The sequence below is a fragment of the Sciurus vulgaris genome (genome assembly GCF_902686455.1).
Source record: "Sciurus vulgaris genome assembly, chromosome: 7".
Taxonomy (NCBI): Eukaryota; Metazoa; Chordata; class Mammalia; order Rodentia; family Sciuridae; genus Sciurus; species Sciurus vulgaris.
The window spans coordinates 45,784,647-45,807,368 of NC_136467.1; positions in this window are offsets into that span (position 1 = coordinate 45,784,647).

Genomic DNA, 22,722 nt, shown 5'->3' on the forward strand with positions numbered 1-22,722 from the left:
ATGATCTTGTGACAGCACATTCAATAGCATTGTAAGTTCTCAAATGCATACAATTGCTTGAAGATTCCAATCGACATTGAACTGATAATTTGTCTGCTTTCCTTTTAGCACAACTAGGTTTCTTTATGGTAATATCTAGATTTTAGAGCACTGATTCACTACAATGAGACGTCTATAGGAGAATTAAAATGTACATGAATTAAGAACCCAGTATCTACTATTTAGCAAAAACTTAACAAAAGAGCTTTACCAAATTAACCACCATAAAAGTATTCTTAAAATTAGTGTTGGTTGAAGCATAGCAAAATATGTTGAATAAAACTGACTTACTTTCAAAACCCAGTTACACCTACTGTTGTGTGGTGACCTCTTATAAACCACTAAGTTCTTTGTGTTTGCTTCCTCTCCTACAAACTATAAAAATAATTGTTGTAAATTCAAAACATTATAAACTTTAAATAAATATATATAATGAGTGTCTGACATATAACAAATATTCGGTATGTATTGGCCATTATTGCATTCATTTCTTTGCTAAGATGATGGGCATGTAAGTATTCTGTGCCTGCAAAGTCTTACAAATAAAAGCTATTATTATTATCACTATTGCTACTACTATAACCCATGAAAACTTTTCCACAGATACTGATCAGAGAATAAAATATATATGAGAACCAAAAGGACAAAACATCAAGGTTAGATTATGGAAGTAGAAGTTAAAATAGCAAATTTTTGGAAAATTTTTCAACTGATACTGACCTTGAGGTAGAGTGGATTGAAAGAGAGTAAGAGAGAAGATCTCTAGGCTATCCCTGAGGAAGAAATGAGACCAAAAAAGGAGAAGGAAAGGAGAGGATGGTGCAATAATTAAATCAACAGAAGGAAAGGAAAGGGTATTGTGGGGAGCCATCCATGTCTAGCAGAATCACACTTGGTTGAGTCATGGGATACAGAGGTCTGATTCCCAGAAACTGGTAGTTATGGGAGACTGTTTCAGACTGCCGGGGAGTAAGTGACCCTGTAAAAGGTGGCTCACCGTCTGAGGATATGCTAACTCCCTAAGCAAATGGTTTCCTTAACCCACCCCATCCTGTTCCTCACAGAAGAATCCCCTCCTGGTCTGGGCCCCTTTACCTATGCAACTATAAATAAAGGTGAAGATGTGGTTCTCCATCTTGTTGTTGGAGGCCAGATCTGGTATGGCCTGATCCATCATACCCCCTTCCGATTGAAAAGATTATCGGCTCTTCTGTTTATTGATTAGTTTGTTAGTAATTAATTGACTTATTGCCGGCACCGTCATCCTCCAACAGAAACTCTTCCCCACAGGGTATCATGGGAATATAATCAAGGAGAGGCAAAGCTCAGGCCAAGTCATTCTGTGCATAGGCCACAGTTGTTTTTTCTACCTATAACACCAATACCTTTGGTACCCATATTAGAATAATAAAAGATAGAAGCAAGTGATGTGGAATTAGGATGGTGTCTTCAAAAACCATCTGAGGAGAACTCTAAGAAAAACTCATGTTCCAGACAAAGAACAATGCCATGAAAAAAGCTATGGCATATCATAAAATGTTAGCTTGAGACTGTTGTTAAAGAGGACAGGCTTAGATCCCTGATCTATAGGTCCTTCCAATGCCTTTGGTTGTATCGGTATTAAGCAACCAACCCCGGTTCTATTTCTGTGCTGACTCAACCAGCCACACTGATACTCGAAATGAAAACATAGATGTCATGACTTCACATCTAGAGGAAGGTAGATGCTCACTCTCTGTTGCTTGCTGCCCTCCCAATTCTATCACTGCTTCCATTACCACCACCACCAGCACCACCTATCTGTGACCAGGCACAACAAAAGAGAAGAAAGAAAAATAGCATGGTCTACAATCACAACAGGAGAATAGAAAAAAATTAAAATTAATAACCAAGACTACAGTCCTTTTAAAGAATGAGAAGGCTTAACTGGAAAATCAAAACCAGTGATAAATATTTATCCAGTTTCCTAAACTACAACACCAAAAAATAATTCACATGATCAATATGTCAAATTAGCTTTGAGAATAATTTAGAGTGTTATCTGACTCTTCAGATAAATGTGGGTGTTATTTACATAATTTCTTAAGATTAACATCTTTCAAGAAAATTTTCCATTTGCATAGGATTTTATGGTAGACTATAACCTCTTCCTCCACCAAGGTTCATTACTTTCTCCTCTCTTCAGTACCCTCGCCTTAGATTCCTGGGTAAATGTGTGATTTCATCCGTCATTCGGGCACTTTGGTAGAAATTTTTAAGAATTACAGAATTTTGCTTCTTTCATATCACAAACACAAATACCCTTAGATGAATGTGTTGGTGCAGAACGAAAGCTTCTCACTTCCCACACAGTATTTTAATAAGCAACAGCTAAAAAGCCTCCCTCTACCCTGCGGTTCTTCAGTTCTGCATCTGTCACTACCTTTGTGCTACTACATTTGTAATTTTTTTCCCTTTTGAAAGTCACAATCTGTCCCTCACCAACCACATCACCCAACAGCTTCCCTGATGAGCATATATAAGTTTTACTATTTTTGTTTCCTGATTAGACACAGGAGAATGTAATACCGCTTGCCTGTTTCTCCCCTCAATAAGACGGAAAATTGCTAGTTTCCTCTATGTATCAGGAGCCATTAGTGTGGAGCTGGCTGCCCTGCTTCTATCCTGCTGCTAAACTATAATCTTTAAAAAGAGTTCCTCCCTTTTTAAAAATGATTTCCTAGGATTTGACTTCCAGAGAAATCATCCATTCCATCAAGTCGTAATCTATTGTTTAAAGATGCAGTTATTCTAGAATCTTCTACAAATACAGCAGTAAGGGCAGTCTACTCTTTTCATGAAATATTTACAATACATGAATTTGGTGCTATTACATGTTAATGAGCATGCACTAAATTATTATTAATATTAAACAATACAAATGCATATTCAAAAATCCATTTCCATATATATTTATGTAATTTTTCATCCCAACATGAAAGCCCATTTTTTCTATGTTCCCTAACCTACAGATTCAATGATATAGAGATGTGTTTCTTCCTCATTAAAAGAAGAGTAGATGAGGGACAGCAAAATGAAGTGATTTGGACAGCAGCAAGTCAGCATGCAATTGGGAAACCTACTTAAATGGAGTTTGGCATTTACTGAGACTGAAACAATAAGGAAAACAAAATTGCGTCTGATTGGCTCTCAGAAGACTTTTAGAATAGCAGTAAATGAAGTAAAGCCAGTCCAAGAAATGGAAGCAGATGATAGAGGTCCAATTCAGGCAACAGGTGTGGACAGGGACTCAGACAAGCAACCACAACACCTACCTCATGAGAATCGTGATGATGGAATTTCTTCGGTCTTATAAACCCCTTACCACAGATATTATGTGTGATCTGTAAACATCAGGTACTAAAGGCTGAAAATGAGGATTTGATAGATAAATAATCAAATACAGGTGTGGAACTATCTCCAGATACATACAAGGAAGGAACTATCAATTTATTCTTCTTAAATTTAATATGGTGACAGACTTAAATCTTCAAGGTACAAAAGCATTGTTTTGATAAATGTATATAGCTGTGTAATCACCACGTGAGTTAGGAATATGAAACATTTGTTACCCCAGAAAATTCAATTCAAATTGAATACTTTTTCTTATTTTTGTGGCTCAGTTTTGCTAGTTCTTGAGTTTTATTTGAATGGAATCATAGCATTTTTTCATAAAATATTAACTTTTTCACTTAACAAATGACTTATGAGGTATCTTCACATAGAGAGTGATCTTTTAGATCTGCCTTTGGATCCATCATTGTAAGAAAAGAAGAGCTCACAGTAATCACTGTCCTATTTTCTCCAGCCCACACATATACCACGGTCTCCAGGAAATATTGGTCATCATTGGTGAGGAAGTGGAGACCTCAGTTCAGTCACAGAAGCTGGACTCCCCAAGAGCTCTCATTCATGATTGACAGGCTGCTCACCAAACTGTCCAGAAGGACCTATCCCTGCATGCCCAACAACACCAATGCTCATCTCTTCTCATATGTGTTACAGTGCTAATAAGAGGGACAAAGGGAGGCGGCTAGGAACAGAGGCACCTGGCAAGTTATTGAACTTCTTTCCTGACTTCTCATCCTTCCCCATCTTAATAGGTACAAGAAGGAAAGAAACAGAAAAAAATATGTGGTGTTTTTTCTGGTATTTATCCTTTTCTTCTTTTTAGACCCAGTGGTAAAAGAAACAAGTAAAAAGGAAGACAAACAATATCTCATTGCTACTTTTCACTCCCTATTAGCCCCAATTCTAATCCTTTGTTCTTCTAGTCTCATTTGAAATTCTTCGCACTCCATCCCCAGGTCTAGTTTTGGAGACAAGTCAGCATTTCACTCTCTTCTCCATTCTTAGCTTTTTCCAGAACACTTCTTTTATTTGTTTTTATTTATACATGACAGTAGGTTTTGACATATTTTGGCATATACATGAATGACATAAATTTTGACATATTATACATATATGGAGCACAACTTCCAATCCTTCTGGTTGTATATGAGATAGAATTAAATTGGTCATAAACTCATATATGAACATAGGAAATAAAATCTGATTCATTCTACTCTCTTTCCAATTCCCATTGCCCCTCCTTTCTCTTCATTCCCCTTTGTCTAATGGAAAGTACATCTAGTCTTCACTACCCCATCCTCCCCCTTATTGTATGGCTCCATCATTTCTAATACACATCAATCATAACTATTTTGTTACTTACCAATATGTAATATGTTTTGTTCTCAAGTTGTTTTTTAGGACATCTTTTCTTTATCTTTGATTTTCAGAAACATGTTACATATGCATACATATTGTTTTCTTTGTTTTTATTCCATGTAGAATTTTGCTGAGATTCTTGATTTTATGTTAATATTTTTCAATAAATTTGTAAAAGTTTGACAAAATTGTGAGTGTAGCTGTTCGAGTTCTGCCTCATGGGACCCAGGTGAAGATATTCTCAAGTAAAAAGCCTCTGCTTTTCTCCTGGGATTTGAATTACAAGTGTGTGAGCCTGCTTGAAATTGTCTTACAACTCAAAGGAACTTTGGCTTTTAAAATTTTTTTTCTAATCATTTTTCTCTCTGCATTTTACATTAGATCATTTCCATTGATCTGTCTTCACGTGCACTAACCCTTTCTTCATATCTCTCTAATATACAGTTCAACCCATCCAGTGAATTTTTTTATTTCAGATGTTCTATTATTTTTATTTTGAATTTTCCATTTGGTTAGTTTTGTTGATTATACTTCTGTAATTGAATGGCTCTGTCTGTTCAGTCATTATGATTTTATTTCTCTTTTGGTCCTTAAGATATTTAAAATGGAAACTTTGAAGTTCTTGTCTTTTAATTCCAAATTCTTTTTCATTTGTGAGCCTGTGTCTATATAATGCTTTTTTGTTGTTGTTCTTTTGACAGTGGATTAAAAATGTCTTTGTATGTCTATAAATTTTACTGTATATTGGACCTTTGAGATAAAACATTTGCAAATTCTCTTTTCTTGTAAAGAATCTTGACTTTTACTCAGGCAGACAGTGGAATCACTGCCTTATCACTTTGAACATATGGATGCTCAGTTCACTTTACCAAGGCCTTCCAATTTGGTGGGACTGAAATGCCAAACTTCTTTTCATCTGTGACGTTTATCTGCTAAATTCCCTCATAATCCTTTGTGCTCTCCAGCTGTGGTTTTCTGCTGGGCTCCTTGAAGTCCTCTAAAAGTGTTCAACTGGTTCAGCCAAGAATCTGAGGAGGATTATATTCATATTTGAGAGCTCCATTCATTCCAGAATTTTCCTCTTCAGTCCAGTCTCTCATGCGCTTCTGAACTCTGCCCAATGACACCTCAAGCTAAGAAAAATGCAGCTTTCTACCTGCTTTGTAGCCTCCTGGCAGGCCAAATTAGATAGGATGTCACGAATGCTGAAAAAAAGTGCCTTGTTAGTGGACTGTGCTTAGAGAGCTTGGTTTCCACTCCTCCACTTGTTGCCTGCCTATGGTGGTTCTCCATGTTTTTAAACTGGGGTGCACGAGTACGTGTGTGTGCGTGTGTGTGTGTGTGTGTGTGTGTGTGTGTGTGTGGTTTTGTTCAGAGTTTATAATTGTTACTCACAGAAGAGTTATTCTCAATCGACTCCCCATGGCCGACCAGCAATTTCCTTTCGATGTCATTTATTGTGTGACAATGAATTGGTAAAACAAATAAGTATGCAGAACTCCAACAGCAGTAGTCAAAATTTGGCCAAAATTTCACAAATCTCTTGAAGCATAATAACTTACAAAATCAAGAATCTCAGCAAATCCTACATGGAATAAATGCAAAAGACACTATGAATGGGCATATGTGGCAAAGTGCTAAAAATCAATAGTAAAGGAAAAAAGTTTCAAAAGCAACTAGAGAAAAAAAAGATTCGTTATAAATTGGTAAACCAATAAAGTTCACACTTTTCAGTGTAAAATAAATAACATTGCATCCTCCTGTATCTAACATATAGTAACCTTTATATTCTCATAAAAGCTTTGAGTAGGTGGGATCAAGGGGCATTGGTGGGGAACATACTGTGACTTTCAAAATAAGGAGATTTACAAGTGTAGCAACACAAGTGGGGCATAGTTTGTTCTGCTGCCTTATTTTTCAAACAAGAGTATTTGAACATTAATGTGTTCAAATACCTTTTCTTGCCAAGTCAACATAATGAAACAAATAGATTAAGAAGGTGAAAGAGCACTCCAGGGTATTTTAAGGTAAACCAAATAACACTCCTACACATGTAGACTGTTAAACAAATGAAAATCATCTCTCAGGGAAACGGTGCTGGTCCTCAACTTCCATTTAGTCCACTTTACCTAAGAATAAGGTTATTTCCTTCTCTTTAAGGTATTCAAATTCTTATTCCCACTGCCACCTTTGGGAATATTTTCTTGTCAGTGGTGGGGCAATGCCAGGAATGGGACAGAGAGATAAGGAAAACAGGAGGTTGGAGATTAGGAGCAAGGTCAGGTTACTGATCTTGGGAAGGACTTACAGGAATTGGAGTCATGGGTTCAACCATGACCAGTGGGCCACCGTCCCATAGCAAAAGAAAGATAGAAGGCAGAAACATGGTGACAAAACACCCATACTCTGTTAAAGATTAAGCAGCAGTTTCAAACATTCATAGCTACAGAAGATTTTTGCTATCAGTACAGGGAGTGAATAAAGGTGTGATCCATGGGGGAATTTGATATTTTAACTAGAGATGGAATGATACAGGACATGTATTTAAAATGTATTTTCAATGATGAGAGTAACCTTGTTTCATACCTCCTGCTTTTGAATCCCAGGTCCATTATCCTCTAGTCTCAGGATTCACAGTGTTCCTTAACTTAATCTGTACTTCAGTGGAACATCTGGGAGAAGGGGGGTAGTGACTGAGGACCAGACCTCAGTCCTCAGTGGTCTCAAATTACCTACAGAAGCCTGGTCTCCCCTAAATTTGGTCTTTTCAAATGTACTTTGGCCATTTCAGTCCCTCCTTTCTCTACTCCTATTTCCTTTTATTTCACTCCTTTCAACTTGTTTTTTTTTTTTTCTCCTTTGAACTAAACTTAAATATTTTCAATTCCTTTTAAAAAAAAAAATCCACCTTAGATCAACTTTCCGACCAGTCTATCTACTTTCACTTCAAAGCCTGCCCTCAGAAAACCATTGGTCGAAATGAAGCTTCCTTTATCCCAACAGATGATTCATGTCTATTTGTGTATTCACCAGACACCAATATAAGCACTTTAACAGCTCTATCTAAGCGTACTATATATTTCTACCTCGCTAAAGGTAATATAAAAAATGGCACTAAAAACACAAATAAAGACACATAAACACAAAAGTGTTTTTTAAAAGTTTATAGAAGTTATTCAATAGAGCAATGTAATTTTAATTAGAAATGCTACAAGCCTACAAGAGTTTGATTCCCTAAAACAGTAGAATTTGCTGATTGACAGGCGGGAAAAATCACCTAGAATCTGCCTATAGTCACAGAAATTTGGACTCTTTCAAGTGTTTTCTGAAATAGCCTTAGTGGAGGCTTTTATACCTAAGGGTGGACTCTTCCAGAGGAATAAAAAGGTGGGCATATGCTTTTCATTTAGTGAGATAGCTGAATTGTTTGGATCTTAGTGGTAAAGAACACAGTGTCCTCTGTCCCTGAGAGTTCTTCTTGTCCTTCGAGAATCATTGGCGATTTCTGTAGATTACACCTTTGCTCAAAATCTTTCAGGCCTGCAATAAATAATTTGAAATGTTTAAAACACCATCATGAAAAATATATGATTGGGCTTGTTTTCTGCAGGAGAAAATGAAGGGGGACTGGCTATTATCAAGTAAAATCAAGGAAAGTGACTTCTTCCACAGCCCTAGGTTTGAATTGCTCGGTGTTCCATGACTTATATGAGGTTGTTCCTAGGAATTACTTTTGCACACAGATAGATGGAATCTGTCTGATGGTGTCAGGAGTAGAATCTACAAGTGCAACTTTTTTGAGGCAAGTCATCCTCAGGTCATTTTGGGGAACTTTTACGAGGCAAGCCAATCTGGCGTGAATAGGCATTTTGATTTTAATTTCGCATTGCAGTTTTCAACTGAACAATCACATCAAAATGTGAAGGGTCACTTTGCACCTATGACCTTAAACACTGTGAATAGTAAAATATATTCCTTTCATGCCTTGAATAAAAAAGAAAACAATTTCCCAGGGGCAAATATTTGTTTCTGCCTCTAAAGCCTGCCCGATGGATTTTGATATAAGTATGAGACATAACATACTTCAGTTTTAATAGTTGCTAACAGTGGTTTCAGTGGAGACAATCAAAACAACAAGCAGAAAGTCTTACCTATTTGAATCCTCTTGCTCTGCCATACAAATCCATTAAAAATGAAAATTTTACAAATTTCTCACTCAAATATTAGCATGGTTAAAAATTATGAATCAAATTTTTAAAAATCATTTATTGACTGTGAAGTAAAAGAAGGACAATGTATTGAATACAGGGAAGGTACAGTCTTTTCTCTTAAGTGATCTATTGACATTCACCAACTCCAAAATATAATCCATCTTCAAAAGATGAGTTTGGCATAAAGACTGATTTTTTATATGTGATGTTAATTTTAGATACAATTCTCTAATATTAAGTCATTGAACAATGAAGCAAGGAATTTTAATTTAGCAGAAGTGATACCATCTATTTGTATGCCCCAAATATGCAAATATATGTTTAAGATTAAGGATCATTAAAAGCCTATGACGGGGCTGGGGAGATAGCTCAGTCCGTAGAGTGCTTGCCTTGTAAGCACAAGGCCCTGGGTTCGATCCCCAGCACCCAAAAAAGAAAAAAAAAAAAAAAAAAGGCCGCTGGGTGTGGCAGCACATGCCTGTAATACCAGCAGCTTGGGAGCCTGAGGCAGGAGGATCATGAGTTCAAAGTCAGGCTTGGCAAAAGTGAGGCACTAAGCAACTCAGTGAGATCTTGTCTCTAAGTAAAACATAAAATAGGGCTGGGAATGTGGCTCAGTCGTTGAGTGCCTCTGAGTCCAATCCCTGGTACCCTCCCCCCTCAAAAAGAGCCTATTACATAATATTGTGTCTGACTCATATTGAATTAATTTTTGCAAATCCTAATCTTCAGATCAAATTAATGAGATTTAATTGGTATATCTGGCCTGTCTCCAATTTACAGTTACGTGAAAACTTCATTTCCCAATTCAAAATCCCAAGTTTAATAGAGCCCTTTGGATATATTCATTGATTCTGTGAAAAAACACTTAAATCTGAAGTCAGAGTCTTTATTCCACCCTGCTGCTATAGCTGGGAATGCAGCCCTGGTCAGTTACCTAACATCTCTGAGCTATTGTTTTCTCTATAAATACAATAAAGTATGCAATTTCCCTAGCACATGATTCATTTTTAACTACTATAAAAAGAAAACATTTCTCCTCTTAGATGAGGATCTGGAAGTACCTGGACTGATCATTCTGAAGAACAGTGATTACCAGATTCATGATTATTTGAATGCTTAAAAGGAACAGACCCAACCTACTCATTCTATGGATGAGGAAACTGAGAAAGTTAGGAGGAATGTCACTTTCCTAAAGTCACACACATACTTAATGGCAGAACTTGGATCAGGTCTTGACACACAACCTAGTCCTTTTTTACATTAGATAAGTCTGGTGGGACCTTAAATCGATTTTATAATGGCCTTTGATTTCTGCAAATTAGGAGTTGTCCTATTCTCAATCTCTCTCTCATAAGAGATAGTTGCTAGAGCTCTGGATTTGGATAGAGAAATAAGCATTAATCATTAAACCACAGGCTTTTTTTCCTCCAAAATAACAAAAAAAAGCGATTTTTAAAGCTATAAGTTTATTTTATTATCACTTTAACTAAAAGATAAAATGACTAAAATTTGGATAATTGAAAGTTCCAGTTAACTGGGTCCTAGTTAATCTGATTTTATTATTTCTAAACCATTTCATTACAAACTCTTATGAGGTATAATTGTTTTAGAGCCTGTTCCATATGGCGCCTTCTGCTCTCTAAGCTGAGCTAACCCCAAAAGGAACCCTTTGGATTCAATCTGAGAGCTATACTTGTTTCTCAGAATGAAGATGGCATTTAGTCTCCTGTTTGTGAGCTGGTGCCTTTTCCCATATTTTTATTTTTAAAAATCCAATTTGAGCTTTTTGCCTCATGTCCTCATCTCAGACACCATAAAAAAAAAAAAAAAAAAAAGTGAGTGAAAGAAAATCTTTTCCCATAGAAAAATCTCACACATAATGATGCCAACAGTCCTTTCATTTTACTGGTTGCCTGGCTGACTAGTATATTGGAAATAAGTGAAGATGGGAAAATAACAAGGAAGTAGTTTCTGCTGAGGGGAACAAATTCTATAGTTATGAAGTTGTGAGGAAAAGCACAATGAAAAATGATCTTAGTATCACGGAAGAAAGCTGTTCTCAGCAGTAAAGCAGTAACGAGGAACTGAAAATCTTAGGAAACACTTGAAATGGGCAGTGATAGCACAAGGCACTACAATGCTTTAAATTGCAAGGTGAATTGAATGATGGAGAGACTGTCTTGAGAACTCTTGAGATTAGTTCTAGATGTGTTTTATTTGCTTTTCCTTTTTTTTTTTTTTTCTTCTTTTCTAAGCAATTACTTCTTCTATTTAGTCCTTCTACCTTTATGTCACAGCAACAGGCAGACACTTAAGGTATCATTAATTAAGATGCCATTTGTAGTTCTACTGTGACGCATAATCGCTTGTTAGCTAGAGATCAGAATTTATGACTTAAAATATTTACATGGCAGGCTCTCTGCTGTGAAGTTAAAGACTAATTCAAATTGATGACAGGAACGAGCTAGAACTTTGAAATGAAGCAAATGCTTTTCACATTTCAACAGAAGGATTAGAAATTAATTAATGGACTGCAACAAGTAGCAATTCTTCCTGACTTTTAATATTCTACACCAGTTGTTCTTTATAAAACAAATATATTGTTGTTTATGAGGTTTTCCAAGGCTAAAGAGATAAGTGTAGACTTAGCATGAATTCTTCCTATGTGCACAATAAGTCGGTAGCAATGACATAGTGATATCAGAGACTTTTACTTAGATAGTATCTGTTTTTAAGATACTGAAAATGCTCTTCAATATCATGTTAACCAAAGGTACTCTAATAGCATCTTAGAAGCTGAGAAGGTGTCAAAGGATCATCTTTCTTTTACTGATGAGAAAATGGAGCAGAGTTGGATCTGTGATTTAACCAAGATCAAATGTCAGTAAGCAAACAATCTCAAAATCAGAGCCTTTCCAGTCTCAATTGACAGTCCTAGCCCAGAGGGTCAAATCGCTGGGTATTGTGTGAGAAAATAACATGACAGTTTCGTAGGATCTCAATTTAGTTTTATTTTTTTTCTACAGAACTTTTTGTTCTCATGTGCGAACCTTGAATATGTACCTTGTAACACCAACTGAAAGGCCTAATTAAAATTTTGTTATTTGCAGAGGAAAAAACCCTATATGTATATGACTCAGTTATACCACATGTTAATCTTACAATTGATTTCTCTCAACTATATTAGTATATAGAACAGTCCCTCATTATTTACACTTTTGCTTTCCTTGTTTTCATTTACCTATAGTCAAATGTGGTATAATAATATTAAATAAAAATTCCAAAAATAAAGAATTCACAAGTTTTGCTTGCCAATCTGAAGACTGGGATGAAATCTCACTCCATTTTGTCCCATCCTGCCCAGGTGTGACTCTTTCTTTACCCAGTGTTTCTATGCTCTATATGTGACCCACCTGTCAGTTGTCTAGTAGTATATAGTGCAGGTTACGAGATCAACTGCCATTGTATAACAGTACCTGGTTTCAAGTCATCCTTATTTTACTTAACAATAGCTCAAAGTATAGGAGTTGTGATGCGGGCAATTTGAATACGCAAGCAAGAAGCCTTCAAGTGTTTCTTTTACATGAAAAGGTGAAAGTACAATCAGATATTTTGAGAGTGAGCCATCACAGTTATATAACTTTCATTACAGCATATTATTTTTTTCTATTTTATCATTAGCTGTGGTTATTAATCACTTATTGTGACTTATTTATAAATTCAACTTCATATGCATGTATAGGAAAAAACACTACCATCCCAGTATATACCAGGATTTAGGCATTTATGGGATCTTGGAACTATCCCCTACAGATAAGAGGTTACTATATTCATGTTTTAAGCAGATGTAAGGAAGGCATTTTAAAGTAAGTGTATAAAAGAAATTGCATACCTCCTGGAAAGCAAACCACATGCATCAATTCTTTCCTCTTTGCAGATTGTGTGCTCTAAAATCCCTTTCAAAGGAATCATTTGTGCTTCTGACATTAATGGTAAGATAGGCTCAAGCATTTATAAATGAAGAAAAGAGCTATGAGGATTTTGTCTGTATAGTATTATAGCTATTGCTGATTTTCAATTAACCTTTGTGCCTGCTTGGCAAATCCCATAATTGTTGGACTCCAGTACCACATACTAGGTCACAGTGTGCAAGGTACAGCTAGAGATTTAACTACTACAGGAAGGCAATTCCTTATAAATAAATAAATAAATAAATAAATAAATAAATAAATAAATAAAAATAAAAGAAACCATCCTAATTATTTACTTGTATAGAAATGAAGATCATAAAAGGAAAAATTCTCTTCATCTGACAAGTACCTATTATTACTCAATACAGTATTAAATATCATTAATGCATCCAAGCATAATGTCACCACTGTTATATTTTAATCTAAGTAGAAGTAGACTACTGTACTTAGCTATTGTACAAATCACATGAAGAAAATATAATCTTATCCCTTCCAGAGCCCACAACATTGTTACAAGACACCCATCTATAAAATACACAAATAAATGACACTAGATATAAAATATTATTTTCATTAATTCAGAGTCATTTTTATGTGTTCTGAACATGTTACTAAATTTATGCATAAAAAGAAGAGAAATGGAACTGGGGGAGTGTATATCAGTGATAGAGTACTCACCAAGCATGCACCAAGATTGGGTTGGATCCCCAGGACAGAGAGAAAGAGAGAGAGAAATGTCTCTGTCCTTCTGTGAAATGATGTTAGCTCTTAATTTTACTATTCCCCAATGTCAAAAAGGTCAAGATGAAGCATGGAGGAAACCCAAAGGACTACACCAGCATGGAATACTTTTGATAGTTATTGGTTTTGCCTTCTCAGAATATTTTACTTCTAGAGAATATTTCTCTAGAAGTCAACTTCTCTTGAACTTCAGGATCCATTCGTTTACCTTAAGGCTTCTGATGCATCTGCTTGAGTCATTGGGCCCGAGTACTCTTTTATTCAGATAAAATTCCCAAAAGAGAATAAAATTCTCCTCCTTAATGTACTAGAAGATGACATGACTTCCTATATTCATTTGTTACCCAGATAACCTATCTTACTTCTGAAAAATCTCCAATTGAATAAACCAAGAGGCTTAGCAATAATCTCTTAACATGAGCTTTTTATAGACAGAATTCAAACGTTCCTGAACAGAAAGTTATAAGGGGAAAAGAATGAGAAACATTATTTGTCTTAACTTAACCAAGTTTATTCCAGAAGCAGAAAATCCATCAAGAATGGATACCTGTTTAAGATATGTTCAGGAAGCTTAGTGACAAGACACAGTTCAAAAACCAGAGCTGAAAAAATTCCTGGAAATGGAGGACTTATACAATTCTAGAATATGAAAGACTAAAGTCTTCATCTTTTGAACTTGAATTATGAGTAGCCCTCTGTTATCCTACAGAAAATTGTACCAATGATTCATGGAGGAGGTAGGCAGGAGACCAAAAGATGGATCTGCCATGAGCAGATGCTGAACCAGACCTGATGGTTTTATATAGATACGATCAACCCACAGAACCTTGTATCTTCACAGGAAACCAGTGGTGTCAGTTTGATGTAGAGAGAGGGGTGTCAACATTCTCCCATTTCTCCCCCTTCTCCTTCTATGTATAGAATGGCATCCTTTCAAGTAAATTAGACTTCCCTAGAACATAATCATGTTAGCATACAGGGGTTATTGGGGGGTACGTACATAGGGTACCTCTGATTTTCCTCTTACCTCACTGATTTCTCCTTTCTTTTCTAACTTTCCTTATTCTCTTGACAATCTTATCCAGTTTCAGGGCTTCCCCCAACATTGATAAGCCAATGACTTTCAAATTTCTATCTTGAGTTCCAAATTCACTATCAATGTGTTCAGTAACTCCCTTTGGATACCTAAAGCCATATCGTATTTAACTTGCCCCAAACTAAATCTCTGATGCTCATTCCCTCACTAAAATCTATCAATTTCTTCCTATAGCCTTCCTGTCACAGAGAACAACAATTCTTAGCTAAGGCTCAAGTGCAGGACGTTGAGGTCATCCTTGACTCCTCTTTTTTTTCTTACTACACAAATTCTCATATCTTTTCCATCCATCATTTCCACTCTTTCATGCTGTTCATACCACTGTCATTTAATTACATCTCATCCCATGAGGCTATTTAAGATAGGTAGACACACTGTTCCTTTACAGGGAATATGTTATCTGTGGTCATTCAAAGTTTTTCTTACCCTCGTCTCTCATTTGGAAAAAAAAAAAAAAAAAAAAAGTATGTTGACTTTTAGGTTAGAAAAATAATTTCTTACTGATAAAAATGTATACTTTTCTAAATGTATTGTTCTACCATATCCTATACAATCTTGAGTTTCGACACTCAGCCTAGATTTTCAAAACCCCCAAATAGTTTTCTCTGGATAATTTGTCCTGTGGCAGTGGATGCTTTACAAAATTTTATTTTAGGAAGAAAAAGAACAAATTAAAAATAATTTCTAAAAATGAAAATAAAATCATAGAGTGGCTACTTTACATACAGCCTGATGTGTTCAAAGCAGATTAAGTGGTGGGCTGGTTTGGCTGAAGGTACTCTTCCTTTGCAAGAAATAAGTCTGGTTATTTTTAGAAAGTCAGAGTGCATGATAGCCTTAAAAATAACCCTTCCTTATTCCTTCATTTTGCCAGTTCCCTTATGTGTAGTATTTCCTTTAAAAGGAAAATTTAAGACATTTTATAGTCTTTTTCACATAAAATTTTTCATTAAAATCTACAGTACCATCATCTCCAAACACCAATCCCCTCACCAGATAACGCCCATTGCCCATGGATGATTCCACTCAGATTTATAATTAACATATGGTTCAGAGATGAGTGATGAGAGTTCATAGAAATTCTGGAAAGGCCACATTTTAATTAAGTATGAATAATCCTAAATCAACAACCTCAGATGTTCAATAAAATGATTTTCTTTTGTTAGTTTTCCATTACTATAACAAATATCAAAGATAATTGACTTATGAGAAGAAATGATTAATTTTGGCTCACAGTTCTGGAGGTATAGTTAGTGATTGGTTGATCCCATTACTTCTGAACCTGTGGTGAGGCAGGATATCAAGACAGAAACAAATGACAGAGGAATTCTGATCCCATAATGGAAGGATCAAGAAAGATACAGAAGAGCTCAAGGTCCCACAATTCCATTTGAGAACATGCCCCCAGTGACATCAGACCTCCCACTTGGCTCCACCACTTAAATTTTCCATCAACTCCTAAGAGTCCCAAGCTGGGGAATAAATCCTTACCACAAGGGCATTTGAGTGACATTCTAGGTCTAAACTACAGTGGTTGAATTTAATTTCTACTTTGAATGTCCATTTTGCTAGGTGATAGAAATAAAATCTTTGTCAATTAAGATTCTTTCTCACCTTCTTTCTGCCATGTTTTCATGCTCTATTCTAGTCAAAAGATAAGGGAAAAAAAGTTACTGACAGGAACAACATGAACAAACTCCTATAATATGTCTAATGCGAGATGGAATTTCTAGGGCACCGAGACCACAGGGTCTATCTAATGTTGTGGGGCCTTAACAAGGATGGGGACTCACTGAGGTTAGGTTAGTTCAAGAACAGAGAAGACTGAAGTTTGTAGATATTCCTTTCAATGGAAGTGCCAGCACTATTAGTGTTCTTCTAAAATGGTGTTACAAATCCCAGCAAAAACACAGTGACTGGAAAAGACCCACCTTCATTTTCACTCTGGCAAGATCTTAACTGAGAAGAAATTGTCAGCAGCTGCAGCAAGCCCCACACAAAACAAGAGGCAAAGGAAATGCTATGCAAAAATATTTGCTTTTGTGCCTGCTCCATATAGTAACCTCAGCTCTGTTCCCTTCAGCATCCTTGGTTTAACAAAATTCAAAAATTTGTTAAACCATTCAAAATTATCCCATCTAGAGATCTTATGGGTAAGTCACCTCTAACATGAAGCTTAGGAGTATATTTCTTTATTTAAATCAATCACTTAATAAAACAGTGCTGATAATTGGCCTGCCTATGAGCTGCAGATATTTCTAGGACCTGACAGTGCAGTGCACTAGGCTGGCTAGACAGCAGGAGTTAACAAGACAGAGCCTTGGGACTTCTGGGGTGATGGGCAAGCCCCTTGTCTCTGTCATGTTGCTGCTGTTGCCTCACCTCACCCAGGACCCTGACCTGCAAGGCTGTCACCCTGGCCCAGCATGTAACCTAGTTTTTGCTTTGTTATTGCTGACTGTAAGCTCTGACTGATTAGCCTGAAAATAGCAAATCTAGAGCAAGCGAATGCCTCTCTATAGCTGCCAAAATTAGCCATAGAACTTTTAGTCTTGAGGACATAATCACTATAAAAATCACAATGTAAATTGTTGGATAATTTATATAAAATATGTAATTTCACATACATTATATTAGTCTCCAAGTCCTAATCAGCAACATTAGCTGAAAGCTCATTAGCATGAACTCAATAAGGTTTCATTTTCTAAATCTAACACTTGACATAAGTCTGTGCTGTCCTCTAGCCACACAGAGCTATTGAACATTTGAAATGTGACTAGTGTAATTTCAATTTTATGTAATTTTATTTGGCTGAGATTTAACTTTAAAAGCTGATATTCATTTCAGTTATTGGAAAATTTTAAAGTACTCTGGAACAACTTAGGTATGGAATCTACTTTTTCTATTGTGTACCTTATGAAATATAACTGCAGATAAAATATTTCCATTATAAATAAATTAATTAGGTATGTTGGAAATATAAGATACATATCTGGTTTTGAAGATTTAGTATAAAAAAGGGGGAAGCAGAACATCTCAGTAGTTTTAGATTGTTTCCATTTTGAAAGAATATTATTTTACATATATTGAATAAAATAAAATACAGTATAAAAGTTTATTTCACCTACACCTTTTTATCTTTTTTAATGTGACCATTAGACAATTTTAAATTACATATCTGGCTTGAATTACATTTCTGTTGCACAGCTGGTTTAGGCAAAAGTTGCTGATCAATTATCTTCCGATATTTTAAGAGTCTTATCATTTTCTCTAAGAGTTTGCCCCCAAACGTTTTAAGTTAGTATTATAACCTGAGGTTGCCCTGGCAAAAAATGAAACCTCTGCATTTTTTCCCTATAGAAATTATTGTAGGAAATCCTCTCTCTCTTTCTAATAGGAACATAGGCCTTCTTATGCAAAGCAAAATAGGAAGAATTTCTTAGACTCTCTTTTCTCCAGAATTTGCATCCAATAATACATTCCCGACATTATTTCTTCAGCTTTTGCCATTACTAAAGCTCTTTCTGTTGAAAATCCTCCTGAGTGAAATAAAGAGAGCAGATGAATGAATGAAACAGATTAGGATGTTATTTCCTTTTTCTTTTGTTTGTTGCAAAATGCACCATATGGACATATCACAATGTGCCTTGCAGAAATTTGAATCACTGATAAAGTTTTATTTCTTTTAAGAATGAAATAAAGTACTTGTGATGAATGAACTTTAAGCATTAAGTATGAATGAATGTTTGAGAAACCATCTTTTCAGAAGTTGTATCAATACTCTAGAAACATAAGCATCTAAGTTCTATCTAAGTGACTTATACTTCAGGTTTTTGAACAAATATAATGTCACTATAAAAGCTTATAGTGAAGTAAAATCTACTTACTTTCAGTGTTTGTGTATGAACGCATTTTAGAGATTTACAAATTAAGATTTTAATCAACTCAAAGTTGAGTTCAATGAGAAAACTAAATCAACTTTATTTTAGGTTTTAAATGTAATTCTATTACCAACATATTTTAGTAAATGCCATCATTGCTAAAGGATACTGCCAAACAATACTACTATCGACTTGTGGAAGACACTAACTGGCCAAATATACAGAACTCAAAGACTTATTGGGAAACCATTTTTCATTAAACACATGCACACAGAGAATTAAAAACACAAAACTGTCCTGGTACTTCAGGTATTACAATATAGCCCAGACAAAGATGTACATGCACAGAACATTCAAAAATTAGAATTAATAGGCTTCAATTAGACAATAAGTATTAAAAGGAAAACGGTAGAAGGTGTCACCATAAGCTAAGATGGAAAGCAATAAAGAAAAATCTCAAAAAATGAGAACAATACAAATATGCACCAAATAGGGCATATAGCCAATATAATTTCTATAATTCAGTTGCAAATATGGTTTTATTTCTACTTCTGTAATATGTTGAGCAAAGTACCTTAAACAACCTTTTGTTAAAAAGAACTAAACATCCTGGGTTAATAAATATTTTTTAAATGTTCTTAAAAGAAAAAATGAGCTCCCGAGAATAAAAGCAACTCTCAAGTGGAAAAAAAAAAAAAATCTAATTAAGAACGAGAACCCAAAGAGGTAAACAGAACACTGAAGCCCACTTTTATCCTGAGGTCACTTGACTAACTAGGTAGAATTAAGCTTCAATTTTCATAGACACATGAGATTTTAGAGGTTGCAGCCACAGAGAGATAAACCTTCTGTGTACCAGTCAACCAAAAATAATCCTTGGTCCCTAGTTCCAGAAGCCTCCCAAGAAATTAGCCTATCTCAAAACTTAGTGCTGAAAAGAGGGGGAACAGTGATGACCAAGAATTTTGAACTTCAAGCCTACCTTTGTAAAGATCCACAGAATAAATGCCCACTGCCCCCATGTTTGGAAAAGATTCAGGTTAAAGATTTAAATCAGTACACTCAGGTGCAGTGGCACAGGCCTGTAATCCCAGGGTCTGGGAAGCCAGAAGTTGGAGGCAAGAGGATCACAAGTTCAAAGCCAGCCTCAGCAATTTAGCAAGGCTCTAAGGAACTTAGTGAGACCCTTTCTCAAAATAAAAAATAAAAAGGGTTGGGGATGTGGCTCAGTGGTTAAGCACCCCTTAGTACAAAAAAAAAAAAAAATTTTTTTTTATTGGATCACTGATTTAAATTTTTTTTTTCCAGTCAGGTTTTTAGTCAGAAGCAAATGAAAATATTCTTCAAAGAAAATCCCTTCATTAAAAAATAATAATCTTCAGCTCACAAACATAAACCAAATCCAAAAAAAAAAAAAAAAAAAAGAGTCACCATGATTGAGAACAACCAGAATTCAAGTACTTCATTGAGATAAGGACATTTTCAGATAAAGACCATGAAATAATGATGCTGAATATATTTAAAGAAAAATTTAAAGCCAGAAAATATATGAATTTTGTACAAATTTTATTTAAAATTAACTAAATATAATTTCTAGAAATGAAAACAAGTGAAATTTAAATGCAAAATGGATGAGTGTAATAGAAAATAAATGAGAGATTTGTGAACTGGAAATTAGATACAAAAAATTATTCAGACTGTAGGTAGCATAGGAAGATGAAGAGATGGAAATTAAGAAAGAAATGTTAAGAGACATAAAAAATTAAAGTGATGAAGTAGTATATAACTCTACTTGGAGTTCCAGAATGAGACATAGATAAGAAAATATTTAAAAGAACGGTAATTGATGATTACCTGGAACACTGAAGCATTCTAATCCACATTTTCAAGAAGCTCAACAAAACCATACCTAGATACGTCATAGCAAACCTGAGGAAAAATAAAGCAAGGAAATGATATAAAAGCAACTAGAAAGAAAAGATGGATAACCTTCAAGGGAACAATATTTTGGACTGAGAATTGGCTTCTCATAAGCAGCTACGGAAATTTAAAAATCAGGCTCAAATTTAATATGCTGAGAAAAATTATAGAAGAATGTACCTACCAAAAATATCTATCAAGAGCAGATACCAAATATTTATTATAAACACTTTATTATAAACAAAATCTGAATATTAATGCTCAGTTCTTCTTCCCTAAAAGAAATTTGGAGGACGCATTTCAGGAAGAAGTCAAATGATCCTGAGGGAAGAATTGAGCTCTAAGAAGAAATAAAAGAACATGGTCAAATGAGCATTAAATATTTGAAACTATAATAACAATTAATTATATAGTACATAAGACAATTAGAAATATACAAAAAGTTAAAAAAAGGTTAAGTAGAGTTAAGGTGTCAAAGGTCCTTCGTGTTGTCCAAGAGAGTAAAAGAGGTATTCATTAAATTTAGATTTTGCTAAGTTAAGTGTTCATATTGTCATTACAAACAAATAGAAATGGAGTATGTACCGTTGGCCCTCCACATTGATGAGTTTCATATTCATCAAGATTTAGGGTAGCCACCTCAGTACTGAATATATATGGACTTTTTTTTGCCATTATTTCCTAAACAATACATTGTAACAACTATCTACACAGTATTTATCTTGTTTTAAGTCTTAATTATCTAGAGGTGATTTTAAAGTATGCAGGAGAACATACATTAGTTATATGCAAATACTATGCCATTTTATATAAGAAATTTGAACATCTGCAAACTTCGGTATCTGTGGAGACCCTTGTGTATACTTCAAATCATCTCTAGATTAGTTATGATACCAAATACAATGCCTACATATCACTTCATTCACATAGAGTTGATAGAGTACTTGTGCTCGGAAATTCAAGTATTGCTTTTTGGAACTTTGTGGAAAAAGCATTCAAATATTTTCCGTCCATGGTTGATTCTAAAGATGCAAATAAGGAGGACCAACTGATATCAAATTGTGTCAGTAATTGCATTAAATGTAAAAGGCATTAAATATAAAGGTATTAAAATGTAAAAGTATGTCTAGAACACATACTTTCAGAATGGATTTTGAAAAAAATGATAATTGTTGTTTATGAAAGACACATAGGAAATTGCGTCTTCTGGGAAAACAGAGTTCACTTACTTTTCCTTCCTCCTCCCTTTCAGTAGAACCAAAATGTCTGGTAAGTATATGTAAAACAAACATTCCTTCTGAATGAAGGAAAGAAGTAGGCAGACAGCTAGGGCTCTTGCGACCCTGTAAACAACATGATAGAGAGCTCCCTACGTTTTCTTTTTGCTTCATACTACGATGAAGTTGAAAAACTAGAAATGTCAAACAACAACAACAAAAAAGGCCCATTAAAAACCTGCTCTGTAGCCAGAGGTCCAAGGAATGGGGCAACCTATCAAGGAAGCAAGCAAACAAAACTTTTTAGATGTAACTGTTCAACTCTAGACAGAAACCGTAGGAAAAACTGTCTCCATATCCGTATCAGCCAAGTGAGGAACCTAGACTCCAAGCATAACAGGCTGTGCTGAGGCTCTCCCACCTCCCACCCTGTGGAGATGGTCTCATAAAAGCCCAAATAGGAGCTGGCCCTCTTATCCCTGCTAAGTCGTAAGGAGTCCCAACTCTGTGCTGTCAACCAGAACACATGGAGAGTCCCGGAATTCCACCCCATCCTACAATAACAAAGATTTCTGTTTCTTGCTGGCATGGCCTCAGAGGAGAGCCAGGGAAAGTCAAGACTTTCACCACTGCCCATTGGCCTAGATGTGGGGAGAGCAGTGATGAACCACTCCTGACCCTCCCAGCCAGGGAGATGTCCGTGCAGGCTAATGGTGGGGGCAGGATGCTCCCCCACCTAGCAGCAACAAAGAGCACCCCTTCTGGCATGTCAGTTAAAAGCCAAATGGAGAACCCGGAATTCCACCATCATTTCCCACTCTGCAATAAGGCTATGCCACCCTCACCCCATTTTCCCAGCCAAAGCAGCGTCAGAAAAGACCTGTTAAAACGGAA